This window comes from Struthio camelus, chromosome 7, assembly GCF_040807025.1.
Source record: "Struthio camelus isolate bStrCam1 chromosome 7, bStrCam1.hap1, whole genome shotgun sequence".
In the NCBI taxonomy this organism is placed as follows: domain Eukaryota; kingdom Metazoa; phylum Chordata; class Aves; order Struthioniformes; family Struthionidae; genus Struthio; species Struthio camelus.
Window position 1 is genome coordinate 30,317,167 of NC_090948.1, and position 18,847 is coordinate 30,336,013.

An 18,847-nucleotide genomic window follows, 5' to 3' on the forward strand; every position below is an offset into this window, starting at 1 on the left:
GGTATTGTGCCCAGAAGACAAGAGTTTAGCTTCACACATACCTCTTTCTTGCCACTCAGCCTCTTCCTTGCCACTCATTTGGCTCTTAAATTACCTTGAGGGGAACTTTTAAGAGATTTCATGATGGGATCCTGAGTATTTCCAAGCTCAAATACACATTTTTGCTAATGTCTGCAATAGTATGTAGCTTTGCGCTAGCATAGAAGACCTGTTCGTCAAAGTTTAGATGCTGTGTTTTCTGGTGAGTGTATTCCAGTATATTTTATTGATGTGTAGGCTTATTCCCTCTCACTGTATTCAGTATTTTTCTTGGGAAGGAATAAAAAAAAAATCCCTGTTATAACGTCAGTTGTCTACAAAAAGGCTTACCTAATTACTTGACCAGTCACCCCTGCAGATATGGCTGGCATATGGTTCAGTTCCCTCAGGCTTGAATTTTAGCGATGCATTTAACTGTTTCATTGTGCATGCTTGTATTTCTTCCCTTCTACCGCTGTGAAGCAGAAACCTTATTAAAAATATACATCATGCTACTAGGTACGTCAGTGGGTAATGGGATTTTGCATAGAAGTTTGAATCAAAACCTTCACCTCAAAATGTTGTGGAAGGGAAGGTCTAACTCTTCACAGAGTTCAAAGCTGGAAGAGACTATGAAAATGTTTATTCTGACCAACTCTATACACAGCCTACTGAATTTTTCTAAATGTTATATAATCTTTGCAATATCTTTGGCGAAAAAGATCTTCTTGATCGGAAAAAAAAAATGCAACAGATAAGGCATTTGCCATTTCCTAGGTAGTTGGTTACAGTGGTTAATCACCCTCTGCACTAAAAGTGGCCTCAGCCACTGGCTGATGGGGTATTGTTGGTATTGTTGTTTGTTCACAAGTAAAAAGTTTTTATCAGTTTTATGGAGATTCTTTTATCTGTAATCACATTGCCTGTTCATTTTGCTAGACTAAATAGTGTGAGACCTTTAAGTAAAAACTAATTCAGAAGCTTTCTTCTACTTTATTTTAATTTCTTCAGTGTTTCCCTCCTGCTACCCAGCTCCCCAAACTTCAACTGGTTTAATTAAAGTATGGATTTCAGTTTTACACAGTATTCCATTTCCCCTCACCAATATCATATATAGAGATAAATCACTTCTCCAATACAAATCCGTAAACGTGCTCTTGTTTATACATCCAAGAAATCGGATTGCTTCAAGTGCATGGAAGGATCATGTTGGTTTCACATTCCTTTCCACAGGCTTTCCAGGATAGGATCCTTTTTGCCAGTCCAGCTGCATTCCTTGTTTCTAGATATCTAAGCTTTCTGGGATTTGCAGAAGGAACTCTTTTGCGGGTAATTCAGTGGGTAGAGAGACAGCGAATTTTATCATCTGGCATCTCAAAAGACATCGTAAAGTAAAATTTGAAGTTAAAGTTTCTAGAACCTTAATTTTAATGCTTTAACCACTTCCGTATTCTTCTCCTCTCTGTCTCTCTGTATTCCTAGTCTCAAATCTGATAGACCTCAGTAATGCCAGGTAAAATTCAGGTAATATTACCTGGTATATATCACACTTGCAAGACATGCATGGAAAAATGGGAAGATGAATGATGTAATTAGATGCATGTAATTGTTAACTTTATCTTGGTTATGTTTATACTGAATCAAGTCAACATTTAAAGAAAAAAGTTGATCAAATTAGCACCCCTAGTTGAAACTAATAGTTGGGAAGCAATAAAGAAAGTTTCATAGGGTGGAGGAGTGACATTCTACACCTTAGGGGAAGATGTTATCAAACACAAGTCTGTCTATTAATGACCTGCTCTCACTTTTCCATGCCTCCCCCTCACCATACGTATGTCATTCCTCCCTTCACATTTGGTGCATATTACATTTCATGTTGATTTAACTTATGATTGATATGATAAGCTTGGTTCTTGCTCGTATTTTGGGGTAACTTTAGGTTTCATGCTTCCCCAATTTACAATTGTATGTTTGAAATAAGGAAATAGGCTAGACTTTTCCAAGTTGAAACCTCAGCACATTGTTGTCTGTAGGTCCCATTTGAGAAGTTCATTTGTGCAACAATTTTATTACTAAAAACTATACATGGAAAGAAAAGCAAGACTGGAGACATCAAGTGGCTAATTTTGTCTTGATATCTGCAGGCCACAGAAGGTGACAGAATAATGAAGACTGATTTTTAAAAATTAGATTACTAACCTCCAGAAGCTTCATTTTATTAGTTGATAAAGCAAGAAAGTCTTTTCAAACAATTAACAAACTAGAAAATGGGGGCTGATCCTGTAGTGCTGAAATTTAGGCCTTGTTAATTGTACTCCCTAGATCTTGGTAGTAGATGTTTCAGTCAGAATAGCAAACCAGATACCATAAAGAGTCTTTCAGAATGAAATTAAGGTATGTTATCAAGCTGTTATCAAGTTATCAAGTTTAATCTTTTTCAAGCATTTCTATTCCTTTTGATATGATCTTTGATTCTGCTTACACATAGAATGCAACTATTTGATGTATCTTAAGGAAAATGTAAAATAAAGCCTAGCTGGAAACATTCCTGTTGCAAACAGCCTTCATTGCTGCTAAGTGCTATAGGGTCATTAACCTCTGCCTTGAGGTACTAGGGTATGAATTACTATCATACATCCTAGTAGCCCTACTAATGAGATATTTTCTGCGGACGGTCGTCTTAGTGGGAGTCTAGTTCTTCAAATTTCTCTAAATTATCTGAGTGGATATTCACAGAACCAGGATTTTGTCTAGCTCTTCTAACTATTGGCACTTAATAAATCATTGGAGGTCATTTGTTAATCTTGTTGGGTATTTAACTGGTTGGGACAGGAATACTAGAAAACGTAATGCAAGGGAAAAAATGACACCACAGCTGTGCAAACAACGCTAAGTTGTTCTTTGTGCCCTCCCCTCGTGTTGATTTGCATCCCCTTCCGTGGGGTCAGAAAATGCTGTATATTGCATACACTCGATGTGCAGAAACAGATACAGTTCTAATATGGATTATGAGGAGCATAATTTATTAATGATAGTTTAAAAAAACACGTCGAGACTCTTTCTGTTACAGTCTTTAGGGCACCAGCAGTTGTTTGAGGGTCCAAGAGGATTCTAAACTATGATCAGCATGACACATACTAGTAGGTGTATCTTAAACAGAGGAACTGCCACAGGGCTATTTTTAGTGTAGCTATCAGATGTCTTAGGATGGAAAATTGCAGAGCTCTGTTCCAAAAGATCCTATAAAGCCAGACAGGATGACCTCAAAATATAAGTAGATTTTAAGACTGTACCATTGCTGCCAAGCATGAATACATTGTCAGAAAAAAACAAAGGGCAATTTGTGCCCATCATAATGCAGGAGGGAGACAGGGAGATGCTTTCCTTAAGTAACACTAAATCATAGATTCTTTTTTTTTTTTGTTTCAGTATTTGTTTGTTTATTTGTTTTCCTGATAGTTCTTCAGGTCTAGTCTTAATACCTCCTTATGTACACCTGCATCGTGTAATTCCCTACCTATTTTAAGCCTTGGCTGTACAAACTGAGCTGGTACATTACTGCCACATAGAGTTCAGTGCCAGCTACTGTAAATTTTTTATAATCATCCATACAGTTTATGGTAATCCAGAGATCCTTACACAGGATCACTTTCACTAATCATGCAAATAATTGGATTTCTTATTTTTATTCACTTACATGCACATTCCAACCAAGAAAACAGGATACCATTAGAGTCATGTGCACCTAAGGACCAAAATAAAAACTCCAATAGCAGGTATATGTGATAACTGCCACAGCTATTTGAAATACAGAATGCATATGCATGTACAAATGCACAGACACATAATTCTTGTAACTATACTGAATTGCACGCTAATAAAGGAATATATGCGGAAGATTGTAATGAGAGAACTAACTATGCTGCAAAGCATGACATGTGGCTCCATGTTCTTAATTTTAGTAGTATCTAATCTCTCTGTGACAGTAATGTACCAGCTCAGTTTGCACAGTCAGGTGTAACTTCTTGTTAGAGACAGCCTTGATTACATGAAAACAGAAACAAACTGAAGATATTTCTTTGAAATTCCTTCCCAAACTCATTTAAAAGTGCATGTGGAAATGCTTGCGTAGATTGAAGAAAAATATGAGTTTATTTTAGGACAGAACTTAAAATGTCATTGTTTGCATTCTCTGGAATATACCAGAGTTGGTTTTCTGAGTTTTCCTGTCTATCTTGGTTATGGAGAAAGAAATTTGTTTTTTTTCTTGTGAAGTCATAGTCTTACAACGGAGTGGCTGCATAATTTTAGTTCTGTATAGAAGTTTTAATACCTTAGTCTTGTTCTATCCATGCAACAGCTGAACAAAATTTAATTCTAATCTATCAGTCATTGAACAAAAGAAAACCCAGATACTGGTGACCAATGGAGAAATGGTAAATAACAATTTCTGTAGCCTTGTATGTGTGCACATCATGTAGTGAAATCAGAGACTATTTCCTACAGTTTACAGGCTGTAATCCATAAGGTTACTTGCAGGTTACACTGAGGAGCATCTTAACTCCAGTTTATATGTTACATTTTTAATCATTCTTAGCATTAAAAGGAGCTACAGGATTGTAACTATTTTTTTTATTGTCTATCTGAGCTGTCTCTGAAAATCATACATTTTGAAAGATAGTAAGGTGATGTCTCCATTTCCTGTTAAAAAGCTTTTACCATGCTCCCTAGCTGAAATCTCTGGCTCTTTCTTGTTGCAGAGTGTTTTATGTACTATGATTATAAGTATCCATAAGTTTGCCTTTCCTTACCCCTTATTTTTGTTGATAAAATGTTTACTCTTCTTTGTTGCTTAATTTTCTTCCCTCCCCTTTGGCAGCTTTCCTTAGCTTTTGGCAGTTTCAATTCTTTGTCCAAGCTGTTGAGTAGGAAATACTCTTTTCTGGGTACATTTCTCAGAAAGGACAACTTTTGTTGCCTCACACACAAGCCTCACAGAAATCCACGCAATGTAGTCTTTTCAAACACCAGCCTATGTAAATCTGTAGGATCCAAAGGAGTGTCCCTGCTATTAAGCTGTAGCAGAGATGAAAATCATCTCTTCTACCTTGCCCTCAACCTTTCATTACACATCATATTAAGCAATTAATTATCAGTTAACTGGAATTGCACTGAGGACTGTTGAGATTTTTTGCTGCCAAAAGTGCTGTGCCCCAGTCGTAATGTAGAGACATAAGACGGCCCATTGAATGAAAATCTCAATAGTTGTGAAATTATTAGACATATAAAGTGACTTTTGTACCTAATGGGTAGTAGAATCAGTACCCATGCCAATTTAAATGGTAATTTATTAAGAATAGGATCAGAAAGAGTCCATTTGACTTTGGTGGGAATGGAGCTAGAATCCTGCTCAAAATCCCACCCAAATCCCATTACTTTTCTTTAGCTTGTCCTTGCTTCGTTACGCCCAGTTTGTCATTCAGTAATGGTTAAAATTGCACACACTGATTTAGGTGTTTTTCTTTAAGTAACAAGTGCTTACTACTCCCTTGCAACTATTAACCTGTGTCTAATGACCAGAAATGCATTGCATTTATAGTAGCGGCTGCTACTTGCTTTTGTTCTAAGTATGCATTCCCTACCACTCTTTTCCTATCCCTCTACATATCCAATTTCCAAGTGAGAGCTATTAAAGGGTTATCTTGAGGGGAGATGTCTTCTACTTTACTGGGCCTTTTCTGACTAGAAATCCAAATGGATTGTGAATATAAACATTCTTTAAAAAATATCAAGATTTATTTTCCAGAATATTCTGAAGCAAAACCTCTTACCCACATAACTCAGTTGAAGTTTAGCTTGATTCTTATGTAATTTGGACAGGTTAAGCTGTTAATAAAACTGTTATCTAATATAATACTAGATTGCTTTTAAAAATAAATAGTGTCTTCCCCCCTATATATAAGATCAATAAAGATGGTCAGTCATTCCTGTTAATAACTATATCTAGTAACATGGCTGCACTATCACAATCTTTTTGATTTTCCCAATAGATCTTCCAAAAAAGACTTTAAAAATGAAGTTGCTGAATTCTTCTATTTCTGATCCTACAGTCAGAAGTGAGAGTCTAATCTGACAAAGATGGTAAGCAAATTGTTTCTTAGGCTGCCACTACTAGGACTGCTGAGTTTCAAATGATAAGCCTCAAACAACTTTAAAAAGCCCAGAATACAATAACTGTAGAGTTGTACTCAGGATTAGAAGTGATAGATTGCAAATGCAAGGCACAGAGGGAGATAACATTGAACAAATTTTTATGCTGTTTTTTAAGCTTTTATGTGTAGGTGAGCTTCTGTTTTTAAAAATATGAATTGAAAATGAGTATATAATTGAACTACTGTAAAGCAAAAAGGAAGCAGAATGTTAGTAAAATATACAGATAATACCAGATTCAGAAGAAACTGTAAACGTTAGAATGGGCTGAGGAATAACTAATGAAAGAAGATGCTTGAATAAGGAATGAACAAGTTGATTTGCCCTCAGTCATTGGTGCTTATATGCCATCGTTCTGTTATGGAAGGATAGTTAGAAACTAAAAAATGCAGGAGGATGGCAGTAATATCATCTTGCTAGTGACTATCCAAGGAAATGTCATAGCTTAGATATAAGTTTATGCAATGTTTTGGCAATGAAATATGTATGATGCAAGCTTGGGTCATGTGTTTAGGGGATGGTGGTGATCAAAGCTGGTCATCAGATTGATTTTCAGCACCCAGTTACTGTATTAGGATGACATGGGCAGCCTGGAGGTTTGCAGAGAGTATATGCAGAGGAAAGAGTAAGGGCCCAATTAGCAGAGCACATTAGTAGAGCAATGAATGGGGAATTAGTTAGTTCAGCTCCTGAAAAAAACTCTCTCTGTTTTGGCTCAGCAATAACTAAAGTGCAGAGAGTTCAAGGTAAAAGTCTACAAATACTTAAGGAACACAAACATTGGTGGGTGAAGGGAGTAATTAAATAGTGGTATAATAGAGACTAACAGGTTGTAGTCAAGAAAGGAAGCCTTTATACTGTGCTGATGGTGAACTCTATTAACTGCAAGCATGCAGGCAGTGGAAGCACTTTTTGGGATACATCATTAGTTTGGCCAGAGCACAAGAAAAAGCACAATAGGGATCAGTCTTGTTTTGGCACGGACTATAATGAGATGACTTGGAATGATTTTTTTTCCATTTCTAGCATCTGTGATGTCACTCCTGTGAAAATATTACATTATACAAAAATAGAGAAAAAAATCCCGCCTCTCATATATTTCCTTAGTGTACTGCAGAGATGGAAAGTCACTATACTGAGTTGTCTGAGCCTGGAGAGTAAAACCTTCTTCTGCTGTGCATCACAGGCAATGGCAGGCTGTGACATGGGCTGAGATGGTAATTAGGTTTCATAGCACGTATATCTGTTGTCTCTTTGCAATCTTTGCCAGAACGCACTATTTTAGGAGGTGAGCATATGTCTGTTGAGGATTGATCTGACTGAGCTCACCAGCTAGGGTCTTGCACACTACCAAACAGCTGTCAGAAACACAGAGAATTCAGCTTCAGTCTTGTACTGAATTTCATGGAGGCAGCCCCTGCACCCATGTGGAGTCCTATTTATGGATCTGTCTGCTCAGAGCTCACTGAGGGATGCAAGCAGACACCAGGATGTTCCCTGTAGCTGTTTTTCATTGTGGGTGAAGTGAGATGGTCCATCTTGAAGGTGGATACGGACTGGTGGCCTACTGATGAAATACTCCATCTGTTGCCAGGCTGCTTGCAAATGCCAGGAAGAAATGATAAGGTTTCTAAATATTTTCTTATATTCTTACTTTGAATTCTCAAATGTGGAGTTTGGAGAGCATTATCCTGCAGAACTGTACGTTGCTCCTGCTGAGCTTTGTCTACATCCTCATTTCCCTGTTGTAGGAGCACACAAGCCTGGCTCTTCCAGAGCAGAACTTCCTCTGGGGCAATAATAATGCAGCAAAGCACAGGGAGGAGAGAGCAGCCTCTGTTGTGCCGGTGCCTATGCCTTTGCCTGTGCCTGAGCAGCTTGGATTCCCGACTCACCCACCAGCCAGCCAGGGCTGCAGCCCCCACTAATGAAGGCTGTCTTCATAGCCCCCTCGCGTTCTGTCATACATACTGCAGAAATTTTCTCATGAAGGAGTTCACAAGGGTAATGATCCCAATTTTGGGGACTATCAGACTCTTATCAATTTGGGCTTATGAAATCCCAGTCCTCCTTTGCAATTCAGTTTCATATCTGGAGAACAGCTATGTTTCAAGGTCCTGTCCCACAAAGTATCAGCTGACAATTTCAGACAATTTATTTGTCATCTCTAAGATGCTCCAAAGATGCCCTCTGATCAGAAAGCAATAGAAAGGTGTACAGGGGACCACACCTCCCTGTTTGAACTGTGATTCCAGCATGTGCAGTCTTGGAAAAAGTGAGTCCTATGCAAAGTCTTGAGGTGATGTAAACTGGTGTGATTTCAGTGATGTTTGGTTGATTTAAGCAAGCTGAAAATCTAGCCCTCTCCTCTGCACTTGTGTCATTGATCAACATCAGGCCTTTCAGACAGATTTCTAAACCAACTTAACAGATAATAAAAAGTGTGTGTTTCTCCCTGGTTGCTTCCTTTGCATTTTTCTTTGTAAAAGCCATGCTTTTGGTGTTGCCCTCTCTTTAAAAAGATCCTAATATATATAATATATATAAAGGGAAGAGTTTTCAGAAGTCGGTTCATTTGAAGACGCTATTTTTTCCACAATACAGTAGAGAAATAGACTGATGGTAAATCACTGGGCATTTTCAAGCTCTAGATAACCCAGAACTTTCAGAAAATTGACCTGCAGGATCTTCCTAAACAAATGAAAGGACATAGCAGGGAAATTAAGTAATTTCCTCCCTGATGTGATATTGCTTTTTTAAATAGTTCTGTATAAAATCTGACTAGAGGTAATGCTAAATAGGCTATTACTTAGAATCATTTCAAATGAGAAATGGTAAACTAGATTTTTTCCTGTGGGCACAGATAGAGTGGTTGTTTTTTTTTCCTCTTAATAAATAGCATAGGAACTCTGGCAAATTTTACCATTAATTTAAACTGCTACCAGGCTGAAATCCCTTCCTAGGAACTAACTAGGTGAAGACTACTACCAATAGTAAGAAGTCCTGAAGCTTGATGCTATAAAATGCGTTGTGTATTTTTGTTTTATCAAAACCATGGATTTCTCATTTCCAGCCTGTGGCAACTTGTATGTTGCTCACATCATTCATGAGAATATCCTAATTCTAGGACTGGTGTAAATGACTGGAGTGTTGTTATTATTTATATAGTAATGCTGTTCATAGTCACCACCTAATTTATGAGCCAAAGGTGCTAGATCCTGAACAGGGCTGATCTGTAGTAACAGGATGTACCTGCTTGCAGGAATATACCCTATAGATATATAAAGGATAGATGACATTAATTGTTGAATGACACAGGAAAACTGGACTAAAACTGAGGTCTCCTGAAATCCAGGTCAGGATCCTGTCTGCTAAGCTGGGAGGAGTGAACAAGCTAATAGTTCCTGAGTGAGAGCAGAGAAGCAGCTGGAAGGGAGAGACTGGCAGAGGCAGTTATGTCTAGATCTGGGCTGTATGTGGAGTGAGAAGCAGCCTGCCATTTTGAGCATAGGCAAAGCAGTTTTTGGAAAAGGACTACTGATGCCAATTTTAATAACTGGTTCAGGAACTACCTCCTACATACCTCTGGATTCATTAGAAATTATGTGTCTGTATTGAGTCCCTGGTGACTTCATATTACCACACTCAACAGGTGCCAGTGGAACTACTCTGATACAGTGGAAATCACTTTGACTAAGTAATGGACAAAAGATAAAAATAAAATGCTTTATCTGATCACTTTACATTTCTGGATTTGAAAATCCAGGCTAAATTTTGAGGTGGTCGCTCTTTGAATTCAGCTTATTTCAGCTGTGGGCCCAAGCCCAGATTCTTAAAGACTTGTCAGAACGATGATGAAGGCTTCAGTCCGGAGAGCTTTCCTTTGGTTTTATACTATCTGACTCTGTTGCAGTAGTACAGTAGTAAATCAGGTCAGAAGGCTCATACATACAGCTTGTGTCTTTGAAAAAGCTCACTGTGTTGTCATGTGCAAAACAGGAAATGTGTAATGGTATGAACCCCAGAGGAGCAGGTCCAGGGCAAACTTTCCTGACCTCTTGGAAAACACATCCATCTGAACTTTACAGTGAAATGGAAACATGCAAGTTAACCACAAAAGCTAAGAAATATCCTTGCCTGCATTGTATTGCTTTAACATGAAAAGTTTTTATGTGAAAAGCAGAGTAACTAATAACACAGCCTACAAGCGAATGCTACCATGAAACCCGTCTTTGTGTTTTTCTTCTTCTCAGAAGCAGTGTCATACGCTAGGTTGTTTTCATTTTGAGAGCAAAGTGGTATTTCACAGTGAATAACATTCTCATTTCTCTTTTTGCTTTGCACACTGAGAGATACTGTTGTTGTCCCCAAAGAGTTTGAAAAATGTAAATACCAAGGAGGTAGAGACGTGATTCAGATGAACTTGAGCGAGTAAAAGTTAGATCATCACTTAAAACACAGTAGACGTTTTGACTGAGAACAGAGATTTTCCTCCAGAAGTGATCTCTTCTGGACCAAACTAGTTCTCCTTTGGAGGCAAATAACCCAGTGTCATATTGCATCTGTCAAAATGAATATAAAGCATTCTTAAAAATGAACATTTCACTCTTGTCCTGGATAAGTATAACAGGAAGACCCAAATCCAGTTCCTAGTGATATCTCAGGCAACGTGCCTTAAGGTACAAGGACAAGGTTTTATCTCTGATTAAATCAGAACTCAGGGAGGAATACACCACTTGAAAATCCAAAAGCTAAGTTTTAGTTTTCATATAAGCTAATAGCTATTTTTAATTGTTTTCAAAAGGCTTGGGAATATATTCTAAGAAACCACTTAAACCTCAGAAGTTTTGTATATTCCAACTATAAAGCCTACTACATAGAGATCTGCTAAATGTTTGCAGACAGACTTGTATTCATTTCTTCCTTTAAAATTTTGGTTGTTGCTGTAGAGTGTGTCTTCACCTACTGGTAGAAACAATATTACTTTAGGAGCCTTTCAGTTAAACACAGTGCTGAAGTTTAGTGGAACATAAATGTTTAGCTCCGCAATTTAGTCTGTAAGCATTTGAAAGGTTGGAATGTTTATCCAAGTTGGCCAGGCTTCCAAAACTTACAAAACTGATCTCTGTTTGGAGTCTTAACAGGGATTAGAAAATTAAGAGATTTATTCATTTGAAAAAAGAAGACAAAAGACTCTTCTTTAGCTTCCACCAACAATTAGGTTCAGTTCTGTTTCACTTTGGAGTTTCCTTGGAACAAGTTTGCCTGTTGTGAACTGATGTCAGAGCAGAAGTGGTTGGGATTAGGATTGTCCCTGGAATCTCAGTATAAACCCAGGTCCCACTGAAAGGAGGGAAAGGAACTGATGCAGTTAATATTGCTTTTGTAAATGTCAAGCTGCAAAAGTTGAGGAATTGCTTCATGAGCAATTAAGTTGTAACTGCTATGAAAATGGCAATTTCCATAAGAAGGGAGGAGCTACTGTCACACAGATGGGACTGTAACCTTACATGTGGTCCTTCTTTATTATGATACTGCTACATACATACATGTAAGTAAAGATAATTGTTCTTAATTTTCTGGTTGGTTACTTAATGTTTCACAGAACTTTGCTAAAGCTGACATATATTATATTTGTAAAGGGCATATTTTCATGCAGTAAGTAGAGATGTTATTCTGCTTATTTTTTGTCTTACTTCAGTGCACTAAGATGCTGAGTCTGTAACATAATTCATAGCATCACCGGGTCAGCTGTTGAAATCTTCCAGTCAGTTCAGAGAGGAATTGGCAACTTTATGTAGAGGTTCAGCAGCAAAAACAGCAACAGAATTCAAACAGTAGCTCCAAAATATGAAATTAACATTTTCATAGTTCAAAAGAAGGCTTGGTTCATGTTATGCTGAAAGGGCAAGTGAACTGTCAGGAAGGTGTTATTGTATGAAACTTAGTTCAGTTGTGATTAAAAGTTACACAATATTTTCATGAAATGACTATGTAGAAGAAAGCTGTTTTCTCAAACCACAGAAGGGGTTAACTGAATAGCTGCTGTTTGACAAGCTCTAAATACAACATCAGGAACAAACTCAAATGGGTTTTAGTTAAACATAGATTGTCCAAGAGGGGAACTGTATAGTTATTTGACATAATTCTTTTAAAAGTATTTAAATATAATTATTCTCATAGATATTTTATAGCTGTGCCCATAGATATAATCGCTGTAATGACACAACTGACCACTTGAATTCCCCCGTGCACTTCTAGTGACTGGATAGCTGATATTACCCCATGTTTTAAGTTGCTAGTCACCCTAAGGTGACTTTATTTTGCAAACTTTTTTCATTCTTGCTATTAATGCAATGATAGTTGCACAGTAGTGGCACAGTCATTATTTTAAAACTGTGAATACGCACGTCTATAACGTTTTGATAGATAGTAAAAGGACTCCCTCTATTGGCAAATCCATGTGTAACTATAAGATAAAAGAAATACCACGTGCATATATCTTCCTGGGCTACTAGGATCTTGTGAAATCTTGGAAATTTGATTTAAATTAAAAAAAAAACTAACCACAACCTGCAAATGAACTGTAAACTTTGACATCTCCATAATTCTGGTCTATTTACATCCGAGTGACAAAGACACTACCTTCTCATTAACGTTTTTTTTTTTTTTTCATTCCATGCTGTAGAATTAAATTACAATTGAAGGAAGCTGGAATGTCAGTGGCTCATATGTTTGGATGTTAAATAGTTGGGAAGGGGTAGTAATACAACTATTTAAAGAAAAGACAAAAATGCCTTTCCCTGTTTCCAGAAGATAGAGGGCTCTGACTTACCATGTCATGCATCTTAATAGATTGCTATCATGAATCTTTTGGTACTTTGTGCTCTGAGCCATCTCAGGTAATAGCTTTTGCTGATATTAACTGCTTTGTAAAAGTCACCAGAGCTTTTTTGATATTGCTCCTAAATGAGAAAATGCAGGTCTAGTTCTTTGTCAGGATATAATAGGATTCCTCCCTTACAATCCTAATCAAAGGAGACTTGTAGGGCTCAAAGTAAAGATGAGCAGTGCAAAACAAAACAAAACAAAAGGCATTTGAGGCCAGTTCTAACCACTTAGGACTGACTGAATTCGAGAGAGAAAAATTCTTTGGCAAGGGTTAGTTGCCATCACATCTGAGCCTTTGTTCTGCATATTTTCCCCTGGCTCCACGCGCAGAGCTCCAGTGCAAGGACATTATGTATGGATCCTGGGTAAAGCATCCCTAACAGAATTGCGCAACACCGAATGGCTACGCTGCTCACTCACCACCAGGCGACTCTAGCTCTCTGCAATTTAAAAGCAAGGAAATAAGTATTTACTGAATAATTTTTGTAGCCAATTAGACAACGTTTGTTAGAAAAACTCTTAACTTTAGATTTGAATTTACCTTCTTCCCTTTATACAGCTGCTCTCTCGTTACTGTCAATACTGAGAATGTAAAACTGATTTTATTCAATTTCAGTTAAATATTTTGTAAGAAAGCTCTTTGAGGATCTGGTTCCTCGTCTGTGATTAGGGTTCTTACCACAGAGCCTGGGAGACCTATGAAAAGCAACCTTTCAGTGCTTTCTTTTCTTAATGGTGGCAGAAGCTTTTGAGCAATCATGGGTGAAAAATGCTTTGAATGAGATGGTTTTCCCTAAATGTGGGAAAGGCTCCTGAGTGAGTCTGGGCTGAGTCATGGGAAGATTATGCTACTTCTGCATATGAGACATAGTTTATGTTCCTAGTGTGATGTCCCAAGAAGTGCTTTGCCACAGCCGGAGGCTGCTGCAGCCAGAGGCACAGTTTGACAAGGTGCTGACCCCCATCATTATGGAGGTAAAAGAACCCCTCAGAACTTGCTGCATACAAACAACCCCCACAGGCATCAGACTCAATGATCAGAAGGTCTAACAAGTTACACAATGATTATTTTAAACTACATTTTGAACTTTGTATTTTGGTACTCTTGGGAATTTTTCAAGCCTTTCAATTTTGCCCAGTAATTACAAAGAAGAATTACATATATAGTATACTTATCCTCATGTAGTCCTTATGGCTCCTCATATTTTTGTCCTCACCCAGAATAAAAAGAAGTGCTATTTATTTCCATTTGGGGGGAAGGAAATCTGAAGCGCAGACAGGCTAAAGTCACCTCTAGGCCTACGGGGAGCCAAAATTTTCCAGATCTTGCTGTTCATCCATAATTGTTTTGGCATACTTAAAATACTGATAAGCTATATATCCTTTCCCCACAAAATTACCACATAAATAAGAAAGGGCATGCAGTAGTTGAGGAAATAGAAATAGTACTGCTCAAGATGGTGTTTACGAATGTAGGATTTAAAGGTGAAGTGAGAAGAGCAGAAGAGTAAAGCTGAAACTCAAAAGATTGAAAGGAAACAGTGGATGAATGGACTGACAAGAGGAGCTATGAGGTGTCAGAGCAAGAATCAAGGCTAAATAAAGCTTTGTGATTGAAGTTACTCCAAATCCAATCTTCTCTTCCTATGAGAGGAAGCAAAGTGATTAGAAAATAAGGAGAAGATAATCATAGAAACACTGCTGTAGACAGAGTATAGAAGAGCTGGATAGGAGGTAAGGAGATACAAGAATTGAGATAACTTGTTTTCTGAGTTGTTTCCCAAACTGTAAGGAAATAAGGGTCATTTAAGAGTACAAAATGTCACTCATGAGTTTTCATAGAAGGTCAGCACATCCTTCTAAATCTCTAGAAATATGGAGCACGATGTCAGTAAACACAAGGATTGTCAAGCGTTTGATGCAATAGGAATAGGTGCTTGTAATAGCTTATGGTTCACCAGTCTAAATACAAGTGATAATGAAGGTCTCTTTCTCTAATATTTTAATCTTAATTTCTAGTATGGAAAATCCTAAACAAAGAAACTGTGGTGCTTGAGTAATAAGAATGGCAATGCAATACCTTGCTATTGAAAATAACTGAAAGACCAAGAGTAAATGGCCTGAGTCAACTAGAGCTTATAGCAAAATATAGCTGTTATAATTACTGGAGCTAACCACTGTCAGCTTAGTACAAACCTCTTGCCTTGTGCAAATTAGAATGGAGTACAGGAAGTGCTAGAAAAACTGTCTTCCCTCTTATTTGGTCTATATCTTCTTGGGAAATCCTCTGCCAACAAAGTATCTTTCAACTGAAAATGCAAAGCCAATGTTTTGAAACGTGCTGCTGAAATACAGTATAATAGTTGGCTAAGTCTCTCCAACTTCCTGTGCATTTTATCACAGAACCTTGGCTTTTTTTCTACCAATGGGAGGAAATCTCTGCTCAGCTGCTGAACTGATTTGAACTCTCTATGATATCGCTGGGACAGATTGCCTCTGAGTTGCTGCACTTTCCATTTCCTGGAGACAAAAAAAAGAAAGGTGGGTATCTGTGTTTATGTTATATTAAGCTCTGCCCAGTCATTTTGTGAGGCTAGAGATTCATTTACAATGTAAAGTGAAGAGTTCAAAATGATACTGTAAATTGCCGCAGACTTGACACATATGAATAAACAGCAGAAGTACATAGTCCTTTAGTACTAACACTTTCTTCTCCATTCAGTTTGCCATTTGTAAGCATTGAAGAAAGATAAATCAGAACCTGAAAACTGTAAGATATTTTAAACTCCTGACTACTTGCAATTTATTGCAAAATCTGTTTAGCTTTTCACATTTACACCTCTCTGGATGTCCCTGAGATTAGAATTTATTTTGAAATGAAAGCTTTTACGTAATTGCCTAACAGTACTACTTGAAATTCTAAGAAAGATGCTACATATCACCGACTAACGATGAAGTTCTTATCAATTTCCAAACAAGGTAATTCTGTGGAAACTCATTCAGACATCACTCCACTGAATTACCTTCAAAAGTACTAGCAAATATGTATGTATTTTCCCATACTGGGAGCTTAAACGCTGCAGGTGTAGGTAGGGTGTACTAGCCAGGGCTAGCTCGGTCGATTTCTGAGAGCTCCTCTTCCATTGCCAAACTCTATTCCCTGGAGCCATTTGCAATTAGATGTTAACTGGAAGTTCATCTGGAGTTCAGAAGTCAGTTTTGTAAGAGCCACAACCCTGAGCAGATCTAAACAAATTGCATAAGAAGCAGTCACAGAGGAAGTTAACTGGCAGCCATGTCTGAGCAAAAGTGTAGAAAAATCCAAACTGCAAAGGGCTAACTAACTGTTGAGTTCTACGAGTGCACGTTGCAAGGTGTCAGCCCAGCAAAACAACAAAGGTTATGTCCTGTGGCAGTAAAACAAAGAGTTATACAACTGTAACACTTTAACGGTTTAATGAGATGTTTGTATTAATACGGAATGGAAACTAAAGCACTTCATCAGTTACTCCTTGATGAAACTGCTTATTTCAACATTGTATTCTGCTTCGTGTGAAGGATGATAGTTTATACATGCACACTCAACACTTCATAGCTTGTATAGCCCATTTATCCTCATCTGAATGAATTTAGTGAGGCTGGAAGGTGTCAGATTGACATCCTCAGAGATCAAAGCTAAGGGCATGATTGTTTAACAGAAAACGCAAAATGTGTGCAAGAAAATTTTTTCAGCAAAAATCCCATGTACTAAGAATTACACAGCTCTAACGTGGATGCCCCTCTGGTAACAGGAGGTCTGTAGAAATCTGGACAAGGGATTCTCACAAATACTGGTTGAGTTTATGAAAAGGCTATATTGTTGAATTCCTCAGCATATGTCAAGTCAAACCATGTGCTATTAGGCTGTATCACCTATATTCCATACCAGGAACAATGAAGAGTCATTAAACATTGCTGTCTGCCATTCAGACTGGACTGCAGAAATCAGTTCAGCCAAGTTTGTGTCCAAGAAATGAATTTTAAAAAGCACAGTTTTTTCAGGATTGTAACATAGAGATCAGGGGTAACTGCATAATTTGGAAACGATATACGAAAGTCTGAAATCTAAAGAATGCTCAGGAGTAGTAACAAAACTGAGGAAGGAAAATGAGTACAGGTGCTTATTATTTTGTTCAGATCCATGTGTTCCTTTTGCTGGCTAAAGCGGAGTGTAGAGCATTTGGGAGGCTGGCTTTCTAAAGTCTCCATCAATTAACATGTAAAGTGAGCTATAACTAAGAACACCTCCCTCTCATAAGTGAGAGCTGGAAAATTATGGATTTTAGCTCCTAAGGAGTCAAAATCAATGTAGGCTGGATGTATGCATATTTGCAGAGAATCTGTTCCTGATCAAGATCATGCAGGGAGCCTGTGAGGGTACCTGGATCTCTCAGGTTCCAGACTAGTGCTCCTAATAATGTGAATGGTACCATGGGCTGGCTACTACTCTAGGATCCTAGGTTGCCTGAAAGACAGAGTTTTAAAACTTACAAATTTCTTTTGTTGTAGTTTCTGTTTGCTTTCAGTGAGTTAACTCTCAGGTGGTTTATCCTTGAGTTTTCACCAATGGACTCTTTTAGTGATGGAAATAAAATACTGAAAAATGGAAATGGCAAAAGGAAGGAAAGGAAGAAAACAGCACCTGTGAAATCAGGGGTGTGGATATTGTATAGCTATTAGATCCATCACTCAGTCCCGGGTTGCTTACTCTTACGGCATGAACTCACAGTGAAAGGTATGAGGTTGGCACTAAAGATTGGAACAGGCAGTAGGAAAATGCAGTGCTTGCAGAAAAATGCTTCTGTGGCTTTGTGGGTTAGAAAGTCTTCCTTTGAATTGGCATTAAATCAGTACCAGCACAATGTCAGAAAGCAGTATGACCATGCTTGAGATAATATGAAGACTCTCACATATCCCGATACCAAGGATTCTAGGCCTGATTTGCTACTGTCTTACCCTAGCTGTGATATCATTGTCCGTACACATTTGGTATGAAATGCTAACGCAGACTAACTGTTGTTAACGTTCACAATTTTCAAGGAGTAAGAGTAAACATCTGTTCAAAGTACATGGGCAGAGGAGGTTTTGGGGTTCTATTCTTGCTAAAAACCAGTCTAAGTACTGGTTAGTAGCCTACCTTTTTTAACTGGAGAAAATATACTTGAATTTTCTTCTCTGTTTCTGCTGCTCGGTGTGGCTTCTGTGGCTAGCTTAGGAATTGTGTGCTGCAGTACTTCCGCTTCCAGCCTGGCTTTAGGTTTCTTACTGAGCTTGTTGAAAACCAGTTTTAAAAGATGCAGGGCTAAAAAAAACCAAATAAGTCTTTATAAAAGCAAATATGCATATATATATATATATATATATATATATAAAAATATATATATACAAGCATAAATTACATCTATATCCACCAGATATGTTCTAGCATGTTCTAGCATTCTTTCCTTCCTCTCGTAAGCACTCAGGGAAAATTGTTGTCAGTTACATTCTGCTCTACAGCTGTAGTTAAGTTGGGATGTAATACTTACTTCACCAGTTAGTTGTTCTAATGTCCTTTTGCAATGAAATGTATTACAAAGATACGGAAGATACTTCCAGTCAGAACTCTTGAGACTCTTAGATCTACCCTCATGACAAGGATTCATAATACAACTAAGCTGATCTAACAGGCATCCGGGAAAGCATGCCT

At 37.8% G+C, this 18,847-nt stretch overlaps 1 protein-coding gene across 11 annotated transcripts in view; it reads left to right on the forward strand.

Moving 5' to 3' along the window:
* Nucleotides 1–18,847, forward strand: part of ANXA11 (annexin A11) — a 73,535-nt gene that overhangs the window by 20,479 nt on the left and 34,209 nt on the right. For 4 of the 11 annotated variants that reach the window (XM_068950564.1, XM_068950568.1, XM_068950566.1 and 1 more), the window contains one exon: nt 15,523–15,660. The exons of 3 other annotated variants lie outside the window; for them this stretch is intronic. The gene's annotated coding sequence lies outside the window, so the exon portion shown is untranslated. Of the gene's footprint in view, nt 1–6,068; nt 6,160–14,003; nt 14,095–15,522; nt 15,661–18,847 lie in introns of all 11 variants that reach the window. 4 more of the 11 variants (XM_068950565.1, XM_068950571.1, XM_068950573.1 and 1 more) reach the window with 2 other exon arrangements.